This window comes from Scylla paramamosain, chromosome 9 (assembly GCF_035594125.1).
Source record: "Scylla paramamosain isolate STU-SP2022 chromosome 9, ASM3559412v1, whole genome shotgun sequence".
Classification (NCBI taxonomy): Eukaryota; Metazoa; Arthropoda; class Malacostraca; order Decapoda; family Portunidae; genus Scylla; species Scylla paramamosain.
The window spans coordinates 14,759,723-14,775,000 of record NC_087159.1 but is presented as its reverse complement, the minus strand read 5'-3'; the positions used below and the strand labels follow the sequence as shown (position 1 = coordinate 14,775,000).

At 38.5% G+C, this 15,278-nt stretch overlaps 1 protein-coding gene across 4 annotated transcripts in view; it reads right to left on the bottom strand.

The window, feature by feature from the left end:
• The window catches only part of LOC135103657 (neuropeptide CCHamide-2 receptor-like), a 292,047-nt gene that overhangs the window by 117,485 nt on the left and 159,284 nt on the right, over positions 1-15,278 (bottom strand). The gene's annotated exons all lie outside the window — the stretch shown is intronic.

Genomic DNA, 15,278 nt, shown 5'->3' with positions numbered 1-15,278 from the left:
TTTCTGCCTCTTATTTTTCATTCTCAACACTTTATATTTTTTCTTTTCTTTTTTATCATTATCTCTTATTACACTCTTGAGCAATTTATTTTTCTTTTCTTCTTTGGGTTTTGAAATTCTGACACAATTTTTTTTTCTCATACCGGATATATATTTTAATCATATAATTATTCCTGTAACATTCTTCATATTTATTTATTCATATTTTGTATTTACTTTCAGTACTAGTTTAGAACCACGTTTATTCATCCACCTATGATGATTATTCATCTATCTTAATTAGCTATAATCCCAACATTACCTTTAGCTCTACTATTTTTTTTCCTTTCTTCAGTACCTGTTCAGAAATCCTTTTATTTATTTATCTTTTATTACATCTTTACTCATACGACTTGCATATTTTTTCTTCTTGTAGTATTACCTTCATTTCGCCCCCCTGTTGTCCTCCCCCTAACACAAAATTAAGTTTCGCTCCCAGTACTCGGATGACAAGCTCCTTCGATGGTACTCGAGTAAACTTGATTACGCCTACAGATGTCGCGCCACACTCGCCTTGATTACGAATACACATGCCTCTGTAATTATGAACACGTGCCTGGAAAGTTTTCCTGAATATATGTTTCATTAGAGTCAGGTTATCATGTGAACTCGATGGTGATCTTTATAATGATTTTTGAAAATTTATCTATTTATCTATTTAGTTATGATTTTGTTTATTTTCCATGTGTTTGTGTTGTAGAATGTGAATTTATGATTTCTGGTGTTGATTTTTGTGCTCTTCTTTTTCTTTAGTAGGATGATGATGAGTGAGGAAGGTAGAGGTGATGGTGACAATTTCTTATTGAGGAATGAGTGAGCAAGTGGGTGAGGAGGAGAAGGAAGTGCATTTAGGAGCATGATTCAGAGTTGTAGTGAGTGAATGAGCGAGTAAATGGAGTAAATCAATGAGTATGTAGAGTGAGTAAATGAATAGACGAGTGAAATTATGGCACAAGGTAGTTGAGAGTTGCAGTTGTATTAATAAAGAATTGTTCATATCAACACATTCCCTCACATTGTCTGACTTGCACTTACGTGTGGCTACATTATATATTCGATATTCTGTAACTTACTTGCCTTGTTTCCTTTGACGGTACAGATAATATTTGTCTTATTACCGGTAATCATGGTGTATTAGAAGCATATTGCCCATTAACAACGTGGCAGCTTAATGATGTAATTATCTAACGTCACCAGACAATAGGTCATCATAACAGAATATTTGCATGAATACTTTCCCTGTCTTCGTTCTCTTCATCTTTGCTTTTTCTCGCACATGTTCATTTCTGCTCCTCTCTCTCTAATATATATGCATTATATTTTTTGCTGTTAAATTAATTGGACCATTTTTCTCTCCATTCACGTCTAATTGGTATGAGATATGACCAGGCGAGAAAATAAACAGTTGCATTGCGCTGAACTAAATATGGACTGGAATCAGTTACATTCACGTGAGAGAGAGACTCGTCCACGTCCTCCTTCTGGTTTGTTTGAATTGTCTTTTACATGAATTTGATATTTTCTTTCCTCTTCAAATTTTAACTCATTTACACATTTATCCTTGTTCCTTCCAGTCTTTAACTTTGATAGGTTTTATCAACCATCGTCAGGTACACTAATTACTGACTTCACCTGGAGTAATTGGTTATGTTTATTTTATCTGCTATTAAAAGGCGCAATGTGTGAAGGTACACATACATTCGTGATGGATTGTATGGCATGTAACTGCGGTAAAAAATAGAAATATAATTGTATCATGTATGCCTAGAAATACGATAATAACACATTCTTTTTCGTGTATGATTGGAAACAAAATTATAAAAAAAATCATGTGACCGTGAACAGAATAACAATATGATTTGCTCGCACGTGGCTGGAAATAAAACAATACAATCTGTGTGTACTGCATAGTGTGAGGTATTGAATATCGATCAAAATGTGGAATATGCATCAGGCAATCAGGTGAACTCTATAAAAACCACTGGCCAATCAGCAAACTTGTATCAGTATTGCTTTGCGTCACAGAGTTTTGGTTAGCTTACTCTACTGCTACTGTTGTTGGTGTTGCTACTACAACTACTACTACTACTACTACTACTACTACTACTACTACTACTACTACTATCACCACTACTACTACTACTACTACTACTATTACTACCACAGCTGTTACTACTACTAGTACTACTACTACTACTACTACTACTACCACTACTACGACAACAACTTCGTACAACAGCTACTACTTAGTACAACTACTGCTACGTAAGCAAATTTCTCAGGATCAGTTATCAGGATAGGACAAGAAATAATGAGTTCAAGCTTAAAAAAAATTAGATCTAAAAAAAGAGATATGAAAGAACTGGTTCTCGAATAGAGTGGTTAGTGAATGGAATGGGCTCAGTAATCAAGTTATTAGTGCTGAGTAATAAGGAAGCTTTAAAAACAAGATTAGACAGATTTATGGATGGGAATAATAATGGAAATAGGTAGGTACATTTCATACAGGGACTGCCACGTGTAAACCTAATGGCTTCTTGCAGCTATCCTCATTTTTTATGTTCTTTATGTTCTACTTTTCACGCGTAAAGGAAACTTACTAAGGACAAAAAAATACAACTGTGCTACTACTATTACATTTCTACTACTAACACCACCAATACCACACCACCACCACCACCACCACCACTACCAAAGCTACTACCACCACCGCCACTACCACCACATAACTCTATCAGGGGCAGGAGAGGTGTCTCCCCAAAGGTGCGTCAAAGGCCCATAACGAAGAGAGGAAGGGAGAGGGACGCGCCGAGGGTGTGGCGGGCGTCACTCCTGCTCCCCACGAGACGTGATGTGTAGGGGGAGGAAGATTCGAGAGAGAGAGAGAGAGAGAGAGAGGGAGAGAGAGAGAGAGAGAGAGAGAGAGAGAGAGAGAGAGAGAGAGAGAGAGAGAGAGAGAGAGAGAGGAGAGAGAGAGAGAGAGAGAGAGAGGAGGGAAAAAATGAGGGAGGATAAACTGGAAAGAAGGGATTTGAAGGAGGGAAGAATTTGTGGGAGAGAGGAAAAGGAGGGAAAGGAGAGGCTTAATAGAAAAGGAGGAGGAATTTGAAGGAGGAGTCTGGTGGAGGGAGGAAAAGGAGGAGGGAGGTGAGAAAAAAGAAGGATTTTAGAGACAGACGGAGGAAAAGAAGGAAAGAGGTCAAAAAGAAAAGGAGGATGACAACAACAACAATAAGACTAAACGAATTACTATCACGAGGAATTTGAGCAAAGAAGAAAAAAAAAACAATCAAAATGAACTCCGGAACTGAATAAAATCACATAAATAACGAAAATTCACTACTACGAACAACAGATGGTGAAAAAGACGGGTGTTGAAAGAGAGAGAGGCGGGATTTGAAGGATGAAAGAATATAAGGAGAGAATGAGGGAAGGAAGGTAAGAATGAAAAGTGATGAAAGAAAGGGACGGAGGATTTAAGAGATGGGAAAAGGGAAGGAAGGAAAGGAGGGAGGCTAGAAAAAAAAAGGGAATTTGAAAGAAAGAGAAATGAAAGGAGAAATGAGGTTAAAAATAAAAGGACAAGGAATTACAGTGTGGAGTTAAGGGAAGTAGCGTTTTAAGGAAGGGAAAGCAGGAAGAAGGAAGGGAGGGAGATAAAAAAAGAAGGGATTTAAAGAAGGGAAGAAAAATTGAGGGAAGGAAGAAAAGAAGGTAATCACGAGAAAAGGAGTAAAAAATGCTAGGAAATCTAAAATGAAAGAAGATAATAAATTAAAGAAATGGAGGAAAGAAAAGAAGGAATGAAGGAATGAAGGAAGGAAGGAGGGAAAGAAAAAGGGAAATAAAAGAATGAAAAAGAGAAAGGGAACCAGGAAGAAAGGTAAACAAAAAACAGAGAAGGATGGAATGGAAGAAAAATACGAAGCGAAAGTCAGAGAAAGAGAGAATGAAAGACAGGAAGGAAGAATGGACAACGAGGAGGAGGAAGAAGAGGAGGAGGGGAAGTGAAGAGGAGAGAAGGCTGGAATAAAACAATATGGCACGGAGGAAGTCAGGAAAGAAAGAATGAATGGAATAAATGGAGGAAACGATGGATGGAGGGGAGTAGGAGAGGAGAAAGATGGACAGGTTACGAATTAAAAAAAAAAACGAGAAAAGAGGGAGTCAGTAAAGAAAGAATGAATGGAAGAAAAGAAAATATATAAAGAAAAGGAGACGAGAAAGAATAAAAAGAAACACAGAAGTAGGAAGTAAAGCGGAGTATAAGATAAGAGAAGAACCATAAAAAGAAAAGAAAGGAAAACGAAGGAAGAAGTGGCACGGAGACACAAAAGTAAAGACGTGAGGAAAGGAAAAGAGGCTAAGATAGCATAGAAGCAGAAAGAGGAGGAGGAGGAGGAGGAGGAGGAGGAGGAGGAGGAGGAGGAGGAGGAGGAGGAGGAGGAGGAGGAGGAGGGAGTAGGTTTATATAAGGAATGAGAGGAAAGTGAAGGGAAGGAAGAAGGGTAATGATGTGGGCGATAAGATGAGGGGACGTGAGAGGTGCCAAGTAAGGGAAAGGAAAGAGAAGGGAGCTGGAGGAGCTGGAGAGAGAGAGAGAGAGAGAGAGAGAGAGAGAGAGAGAGAGAGAGAGAGAGAGAGAGAGAGAGAGAGAGAGAGAGAGAGAGAGAGAGAGAGAGAGAGAGAGAGAGAGAGAGAGAGAGAGAGAGAGAGAAATAGCAATACAAAAAAAAAAATGCCTCGTTATCATATTATTATAAATTTTTCATCTGTATTAACACGTAGATTATGACACGACTTTTCTTTTCCCTTCCTTCCTCGTCATTCACAGACTTCCCTGAGAGTTAAGTTAATAGTTTACCTTTTTTTTCATCTTTTTTTTTCTTTTCATCGACAAAAGAAAAAAAAATATCCAATGAATAATCACGAGTGTACATTTTATCATTTGCTCTTTTTGACACTTAATGCAATACTGATTTACGAAAACAAAAGCCTTAAGAAAAAAAAAAAAATAGTGTTCCTCCGCTTCTTACACCAATTTTAACTTCTGACTCAGTTATAGGAAAGAAAAGGAGGGAGGGAGTGAATGAAGTATGGAAGGTGAGGCGAGAGTGGAAGGAAGGGAGGAAGGAAAAGAAGGGAGAAAGTTAGGAAAATGGTAAGAAAGGACGCAGAAAAGAAAGAAAAAGAAAGAGGGAGATGGGAGAACGAAGGAAGGACGGAAGGGAAGAACAAGCAGAAGAAAGGAAGAAAAAAAAAAACAATGAATGAAGGAAGCAGGGAAAGAAAAAAAACAATGAATGAAGGAAGCAAAGACAAAATAAAAATTGTAAGAAAAATTAGTGAGTGAAGGAAGTAGGAAGAGAGGAAGGATAGAATAAAAAAAAACAAAGCAAGAAAAGGAAAGAAAAAAAGAAAAAGAGAGGCGGCTGGGGTCCTTAGTCAAAGTTTTAAAACGAAGAGGAAGAGAAGAAATAAAACAAGTGAAGCTTCAGATACGCGGGATCGGTCGTACAGAAAAGAGAAAGAATAAAATAAAAACATCGACGAAGAGAAAAAAAAAAAGAGAAGAAAAGAATAAAATCACTCTAGACAAAATGGAAAAATGAGGAAAGCGAGGAAAGTGATGGTAATATATGCAGAACGTAGGATTGGCGTTCAGAAGGGGGAAATGAGAGGAGAGGAGTGAGGGAAGGGAAAATAGGGAGGTAATGTGAGGGAAATGGAGGGAAAGAAAGGGGGAAAGATAGGCGGGGGGAAATGATGATAAAAACACATGCAGTGGAGATAGTGAATTTGGAATGATGAGGAAGCGAGAGAGGATATAAGAACTGATGGAAGGAGTGAATGAGGGAGGGAGAGAGTGAGTATGAGAGAGGAGGGAAAGGAAGGAAGGGTTGGGAGAGAAGAGGAAAAAAGTTATGTGGGAGAAAAGTGGAGGAATCATTATCCTCGAATTTGACACGCAAAAGTAATGCCTGTGATCTTTTTCAGTGACCCTCCCTCACTTTTTTTTTTCCTTGGCGAAGGCTGAGAGAAAAGTAGAATTTTTTTTTATTATTTCCTTGATCCTAATTGGGGAGTATCAATAACCTTTCTGAAACAACTCTTTTTTTTTTATTTTCTGATTTGTCCTTGCGTGGGAAAAAAAAATAATGGCTACTTTTTTACGAATTCGCTTTCCTATTTTTTTCAAGGCTGAGAAGAAATAAATCCATTATCATTTTTCTATTTCCAAGACCTTTTTCTGTCTTTATGAAAACTTACCTATGGTTAACAAAAAACTAATTGTGATCTACACCTTTAATGTTTCTCTGATCAATTTTCCCACACCAAAAAGAAATCTTAACTTATTTTCTTAAGGTCTTTAAGGTGCCTTTGATTTTTTTTGGCTTTCTAATAATTTTGCTAAGACTGACAAGGATTTAAGTGCCATCTACACCTCGAGCGCTTCTCTGATAAATTTCCCCAGACAAAGAGATGTAAGCTTAATTTCCATTATTTTCTTGAGGTCCTCTTGTCTTTCAGATTTCCTCCAAGTGCAAGGGCGAATCTAATACCAACATTTACCAACCCTTAACAAAACCACATCAATCCGGGACATTTTCCTAACTACAACAAAACATTGAGTGATGGGAAGCTGTAAATTAAATATCTCGAGTATAATCATTAACCTCTCGGCGCCCCGGAAGTTGTCAGCTTCATAAAGGTGACCCTGCCGTACATGAGAAAAAACATGGTTTTAATTTGCCGCGCGGGGACTTCGGTAATAAGCGCGGGGACTTCGGTAATAAGCGTGTTGATTATCCATTCGGGTGCTCAGTTAAGGTTGATTAACTCCGCCATGTCCAGTCGCATGGTGAGCTTCCCTTCCAACATACATGAAAATGATAGAAATAAAAAAAAAAATAATAATTGCAACTATTTCACGGTACTCTTAAGGACGCGTTACAGGGACTAAACATACAAGAGAATGTGTGCAAAGTGATGAATACATGAATGAATAAATACAAGTGCCTTTACTACAACGTTTCCCGGTTTAATTTTCTGTGAAATGTAAATAAGTAAGTGGAGAATTAACAAATGTATTTGCTTTTATCAACTTTTTCTTTTTTTGTTTCCTGGTGATAAAATAAATAAGAATAATGAACATGTACTTTTTCTCGTTTTTACTTTCTGTGGAATATAAATAGCTGAGTAAAGAATAAATAGATACATTTGCCTTTAGTAGGATTCTTCATTCTCTTAATAGTTCTGTGGCACGTAAATATCGAACAAGAAAAATTACTACATAAATACACGTACTTTCATTAGCTTTCATTTTTTTGTTTATTCAGTGGTGTGCAAATAACTAAGTAAAAAAAAAAAAAATAAATACTTTTCAAAATTTTCCTAACTTTTTTTTTTCTGCAGTATGTAAATAACTGAATAGAGATCCCAATAAAAAGTGATAGAAAGAAACTGCAAGGAACACGTTTCGTTTACCCAACAACTCTGTAGCTTAAAATACGAGCTACCCAATGGAACTGAGATACGGGAAGGGAAGGAAAAAACCGAGATAATCATCTTTATCTTCGTTTGTTTGTTTATGTATCTGATGTTTACAGAGCAAACAGTCTCAGTAATTACCAACTCATCCATTCATACATACACACACACACACACACACACACACACACACACACACACACACACACACACACACACGCGCACACACACACACACACACACACACACACACACACACACACACACACTCAACAAAGGAGCGTTCGAATAACTGGAATATAAGACGACTGGTGCACAATAACACAACGAGGTACGTGTGTGTGTGTGTGTGTGTGTGTGTGTGTGTGTGTGTATCGTAAGTGGTAAACAAAGGGAAATCTCTGAATATCAGCCACAATTTTTAGGAGCCAACACTTCCTGCAGTTTGTACCCTCGCTCCGTACACTGCTGGCGCGCCCGGTGCCAAAACAAAGGCACTGCAGTCAGGGAAACGCAATATTCATGTTACATAGTGGAATTTCAAAGCGTACTCTGGCTGTGAAGGGAGGAGGAGTGCCAAAGGATGCTTCTCAGGTATAAAGGAGCTCGGTTGTAAAGTAAAGAGGAAAGCGTATATGTTCCCGACACTTTTCAGTCTTTTAAGTGTTCCCTGAAAAATTATGTGGAGTCATCGAGGAGGAAGGCATGTTTGCGTTTTCTCTGAAATTCCATGAAAAGAATGAAGTTTGTTTTTTCACTCTGCGCTTTATTTGTTTGTTTAGTATCGTTTGAAAACTATGTAAAAGTTGAAAATAATTTGTCTTTCTGTAAATAACAAGGGATGAAGTTAGAAATATTGGTCTCTACGTTTTTTTTTTTTTCATTTAGTATATTTCGAAACTCACCTATAGTCTACAATCAGGGATGGAGTTCTACGCTTTCTTCCAAATGGCCATGAAGAAAAGTTATTAATCTCCTTTCTCTTTTTGTATCCGTAAAAATTATATGAGGACATAAATGCAAAATGAAAGCTTTCTTACCTCCTAATGGTATCGTTTTTAAAATGATAAGTTACTGATAAAAAAAAAAAAAATCTTTCTAAATCATAAGTAAGCAAGCCACAAGTAAATCAGCAATGAAATTCCTCAGACATCAAACTGCTGGACTTTTCAAGGTGGCCCTGAGCTTTAGGGGAGCATTAAGGGTGAGGAGGGGCGTGGGTAGATCCAGGTGTCGATATTTACTGGCAGCATCCCTTCGGCCTCGCCTCCTCCTTTGCTGGTACACGGAACACGATACAGAGAGAGCGGGAGAGAGCTTCAGTATTTTCTATTTACTGTTGGTGTTTCCCTTGAGTGGCTTGAAGTTTAAAAGTACGTGGAGGAAATGCAAACAAGAGATCCTGAGTAGCTGAATGAATTAGTAGTTGTTCTTATGAGTTCAATGGCTTATTTCCTGTAAGATTTGTTGCCATACACTGCATTTTTCCTTCCCTGTTTGTGGGTGGTTTTCCTGAGCGGCTTGACATTTTAACTTCAGGATAATGCACATTAAGTGTGCTAATTAATCTTTTGTTTTGGGTAAAGTCTTCTGTAATATCTACTAATGCATGCTTCATATTTTCTTCTGCTGCTAATGGTTTTCTGGTGGGGGTTGGTATTGAAGTACACCGGCTCAGTAAATAATTTGTTACCCTTATTACTTCAAGTGGGTATTTCCTGCAACATGACCCACCGCAGGCTATGGTCGCTCTTTTCTGTTGGTCTTTTCCTTGAGTATTAGTATTTTCCTTACGTTGAAGCGCATATACTCAGTAATTCTTTACTCTTTCCAATAAGTTCATGTGTTATTTCCTGTTTTTTTTTTTTATTTCCTGTATTTATACGAATGTTCCTCTTCTGAGTAGTACATTGAGATCGTATTCCTTAATGAAGCATCAGCTAATAGTATTGGCAGACGAGGCAACCGTGAGCCATGCCTTCTTTTCCGCTTTGCAATAGGGATGCCCAGAGAAACCTTTTCCTTTTTCCACTGATGTTTTCCTTGAGGGGGATTGATCTTAAGGGACGCTAAAGAACTGCAAACGAGAGGTGCTGAGACGCAGAATTCTTCAAGTTGATCTGTTTTCGAATCTTTTCCTGTAAGATGTAAGTTTATCGTGCCAGGAAGTAGAGTAACATTCCGCACTCGCTTCTTCTGTTTGGGGTTTCCTTCAATCTCTAGCTTGCAAGTCGGCTCGGAATCTATCAGGTTTTGTAAGGAGATTGTCAGCAGATCAGAAGACTTAAAGGCAGAGGGAAAACGCATCACACAATGGAGGTGGGTGCGGCAAGGTACATGGTGACTGTACCACGCAGGCTCATTCACGGTACATCAGCCTCGCCGAAAAGAGTGAAGCAGAATAAGAAGGAAACTCCGGCAGACCGCAAGTAAGTTTTCAAGCGTTGTTTGTGGAAATATTTGCTGAATTCTCTTTGTCAGTATCTCAGTTCGTTTCTCTATCTCTGTCTGTCTGCCTGCCTGTCTATCTGTCTGTGTCATCCTATCCTTCCTATATTTCTTTTTCTCCCAAACATGATATTCAATTACACACATGCGCGCACACAGATTCTCCCTCCCCCCCCACCTCTCTCTCTCTCTCTCTCTCTCTGGTCCCTTAGTCTGCAGAAGTTGACCATTCAGAGTTTGCAAGTTTGTGGTCGATTAGTGTTAGTTACGGCGCCGCTGGGAGGACCTGAACTACCGCGTGGTTAATGGCACCAAAATTGCAGGATCATCGTCAGTTTTGTCCCGTGATGGCAGGTATTAGGCTTATTATGTCCGGTAGCCATGGCACCTGCTGCTCCCACACACCTCAAGGCTCTCTCTCTCTCTCTCTCTCTCTCTCTCTCTCTCTCTCTCTCTCTCTCTCTCTCTCTCTCTCTCTCTCTCCGTGTGTGTGTGTGTGTATATGTGTGTGTGTAAGAGTTACGGGCTATCGAATAAATTAAGGTCGTATTGTGTGATGGAAAAAGAACGTGGAAATATAAATGATTATGTAATATCTTCATCGTCGAGTCTTTCAAAGCTCTTAACGTAATCTTCTTTCTTGTCTGGCCATCTGAGTGTAACTGTCTGTCTGTCTGTCTGGCTGGCTTGCTTTCTCTGTTTCTTTATATCAATGTCTATTTAACATTCATGATTTGTCTGTCTTTGAGGGTCTGTATGGCTACCTGGATCTGTCCGTATATTGATCTGTCTCTTCCTGTTTGTCTGTCTGTTTTTCCGTCTATCTATTTGTCTCCCTGTCTGTCTATTTGTCTCCCTGTCTGTTATTTTGTCTCCCTGTCTGTTATTTTGTCTCCCTGTCTGTCTACTTGTCTCCCTGTCTGTCTGTCTATTTGTCTGCCTGTCTGTCTATTTGTCTCCCTGTCTATCTATTTGTCTCCCTATTTGTCTGTTTATTTGTCTACCTGTCTGTCTGCCTATTTGTCTGCTTGTCTGTCTATTTGTCTCCCTGTCTGTCTGTTTGTCTGTGTCTCAGTCTTTCTGGGTCTATTTATGTCTGTCTCTCTCTACCTGCATGTTTGTCTTCCTGTTCGCCTGTCTGTCAATTTGCCTGTCTGTCTGTCTGTCTACCTGTCTGCTTGGTTGTCAGTCTCATAATAAACCAATTCTGAGCGTTCATGTCCCCCATCGCTCGAGCTGCTCTGAATGACACACTTTTAATTTCGACCAGCGGGAGTTTTGCCTTTCGGAACTTCTCATGCAGCAAAAGGTCACCGCAGGACAGTGAGCCTTGGCCGAGAGTCGCTTCTTACGTAACGAAGGAAGGACCTCAGCGCCGCAAGTGAATAATACATTTATCTCTTAACTGAATGAATGAATAAGCGAATGAATGGATTACAATAGCCTCTTACATTTCCCTTCACGACGTTTGATACTTGACTCATGATAAATGTTACCTTTTACACTAGAATGTTACAAAAGTTTTGAAACTCTAGGAACTTATAGCGAACTTCTTCCTTGACAATGTTCGATGATATTCAGTTGCTGGTAAATGTTGTCGTTTAATCGAAAATATGATGAGAAATGGGAAATACTACTAGTGCTTTTAAGAATTTTTTTTTGCATGACTTGTAGGTGAGGTACATCAATTGGTCACCAGTAATAGTTCGATTCTCAGGATGTTTTCATGTGGGCGAAGAATCCTTATTCGTTATTCCCAAACGCCCTCCCGTTTAATTTCAACTACTTGTACTTTCAACAGGTCAAAGGGAAGTTATTAGAATCTTCAAGAATGTTTTCATGAATCTGGTGAGAGTTCAGCAACAATTCTGCATCGTCAACGAGAAAAAAGAAACGCCCACAAGAACTCGACTCATTACCTTAATCATCTCGGTGGTCCATCTAATTTCAACTGCTCTCTATAGGCTCTAGTGAAGTTAGTGAGTCTCCAAGAGTGTGTTCATTGCTCTATTGATAGTTCAACAAGAACTCTGCATCACTAAAGCAAAAAATCATTCTCGAGATCCTGACTAATCCTCTCAGCGGTCTTTGAAATATTCCTGAGAGAACACGAGCCTGCAACAAACGTAGTTAAATAATACTATGAACATATAAAGATAATTTTTGAGCATGAACAAGACGATGGATTTAAATGATCTCCAGTAAAGAGGTGCTGTTAGTCAGGATGTGAGCTGTGTAAGTGAATCTTGCCTTGAGAAGTGGGTGAATCTTCCCCTGAGAAGTGAGTGAGTTTTGCTCTGAGAAGTGAGTGAGTTTTCCCCTGAGAAGTGAGCGAGTCTTGCCCTGAGAAGTGAGTTTTCCCCTGAGAAGTGAGTGAGTTTTGCTCTGAGAAGTGAGTGAGTTTTCCCCTGAGAAGTGAGTGAGTTTTGCTCTGAGAAGTGAGTGAGTTTTGCTCTGAGAAGTGAGTGAGTTTTGCTCTGAGAAGTGAGTGAGTTTTCCCCTGAGAAGTGAGTGAGTTTTCCCCTGAGAAGTGAGTGAGTTTTGCTCTGAGAAGTGAGTGAGTTTTGCTCTGAGAAGTGAGTGAGTTTTGCTCTGAGAAGTGAGTGAGTTTTGCTCTGAGAAGTGAGTGAGTTTTGCTCTGAGAAGTGAGTGAGTTTTGCTCTGAGAAGTGAGTGAGTTTTGCTCTGAGAAGTGAGTGAGTTTTGCTCTGAGAAGTGAATGAGTCTTGCCCAGAGAGGTGAGTGAGTCTTGCCCAGAGAGGTGAGTGAGTCTTGCCCTGGGAGGAGAATGAGTCTTAGCCTGGTTCCTGTGAGGTCAATGGGTCTCCAAGGACGGGAACAAAAAGCCACGTCTGGGCGGAGCTTGGTGACGGAAAGCAGGCCACCAAAAGGGAAGATTTGTGATCCTCTAATTATTTCTCTCTCTCTCTCTCTCTCTCTCTCTCTCTCTCTCTCTCTCTCTCTGGAAACGATGTCATCTTTTTTATTCTCCAACAATTAATTTAAAACTTAATAAATGGAAATTATTGTTCTAACCAGTCCTCCCCCCCTCTCTCTCTCGCGCACACACACACACACACACACACAATATGTTCAAGGTTAGTTTCATCACCGTTAAACTTGCAACACTGGCACATCACAGGACAGGCTCATCACAACATTATCGCGTGCAAATACAACCAAATGCAACAATCTATGCTATATAAGTGAACTGTATTTCCAAACGTTCATTCGTCTCTTTTTTCGTCCAGCTTTTAACAGGCTGTAACGGCAATAGGTGGTGATCACAAAGTAGTTTTCGTGATTCTACCAATAGTTCAACAAGATTCTGCACTCTCAATGGGAAAAAAAAAACCATGCATGAGGACCTGACTGTGGTAAGCAGGATAGAATATGAAATAAAGGGTTAAAGCTTGATAGTTAGATAAAAAGAAAAGGAAATACGAAAAAAAATGGTTTTCAAATAGTGGTTAAATCAGTAATCATGTTGTTAGTGATGAGTAATTAGAAAGCTTTAGAATAAGATTAGACATTTATGGATGGTGACGATAGTTAGATATAGGTAGATGTGTTTCATACGGGGACTGCCACGTGTAGCCCTGATGGCTTATCGCGGCTTCTCCAATTTTCTTATGATCTTAAGCGTCCCTATGAGAAAACAAGGAGATTAGAAATTACAAGCTTATCTACTGTTTATGTGAAAGGAGCAACTGACCGCAACCAAAAGCCACAGTGAAAGATCACGCACCTCACACACAAATACGTTTACTCACTTCACGCACGTTCCGAGAGAGAATGAAATGACCTCTAGTGTTATGCGGGAAGAGTAAAATAATGTGAAAAAAAGGAAAAGTTATGAAATATTGGTGTTTGCGGAGAGAATAATATATCAGCCGTTTGTAAAAGAAGAGGCAGAAGAATGGGTACTCTGGTCTTCATCCCTCAAAGTGATGAAAAGCAAGGGAAGAGAGGCGAGATTTAGTAGAGAGAAAGTAAAATGCGGAGAAGAAGAAGAAGAAGAAGAAGAAGAAGAAGAAGAAGAAGAAGAAGAAGAAGAAGAAGAAGAAGAAGAAGAAGAAGAAGAAGAAGAAGAAGAAGAAGAAGAAGAAGAAGAAGAAGAAGAAGAAGAAGAAGAAGAAGAAGAAGAAGAAGAAGAAGAAGAAGAAGAAGAAGAAGAAGAAGAAGAAGAAGAAGAAGAAGAAGAAGAAGAAGAAGAAGAAGAAGAAGAAGAAGAAGAAGAAGAAGAAGAAGAAGAAGAAGAAGAAGAAGAAGAAGAAGAAGAAGAAGAAGAAGAAGAAGAAGAAGAAGAAGAAGAAGAAGAAGAAGAAGAAGAAGAAGAAGAAGAAGAAACAAAAATACGAATAAAAGCATGAACAAAAGGGAAAAAAAAACTAGCAAACAAAACAGGAGTCTGTAAATAGTAACAATTAATGAAAAAAAAAAGAAAAAAATGAAGCTCCAGAATAACAACAAAAATCAGACCAGAAGGAAACTGCCTGTTCATCTTTTGGTCTGAGGAAGGAGATCAGCATTCATCATTCAAGACCAACGCTCAGATTTTCGTGGCCCACGCGTATAGATTTTCGTCCCCGGGGGTTAAAAAAGGAGCTTAGCCAAGTGATACACAGCTCCCCTTTTACCGCCCAACACACAAACACTCTCAGCTGTAATCCTTCCACTTAGAGCCGACACCTTCTTATTTGCGGTCGGCCGGCGGGGAATAAGCAGGAAAAATGCACAATAGATATCTTGGAAGTTGGTGCAAAAGTCTTGATATGATTTAGGAATAAAGTGAAATGTAAAGATGTGGAGAGGAAAGGAAAGGGGAAAGGAGGTGAAAGGGAAAGAATTCACTGACTCAACACTAAAACGGGCATACCTTAAAATTAAATGGAAAAGTTAATGATCAATTTATAAACAAAATAAATGCTATTGATTTGTGAAGATAAAATAAATAAATTTGAATTATATATATATATATATATATATATATATATATATATATATATATATATATATATATATATATATATATATATATATATATATATATATATATATATATATACTTATTTATTTATTCGATTCACTCTGTCAGATAACAGAAGTAAGAAGGAAAGGAAATCATTTCAAAACTCAAACGAAAACAAAGATGCAATTTACAAACAAAATGAATACCATTTGGTTACACAAAAGGAAAAAAAACAAAACAAAACATACATGAATAAATAATATAAAACAATCCTTTGTAAAAATTAGAGAAAATGAAGTGTAAAAAACTACAGCACATAAGCGTAAAGA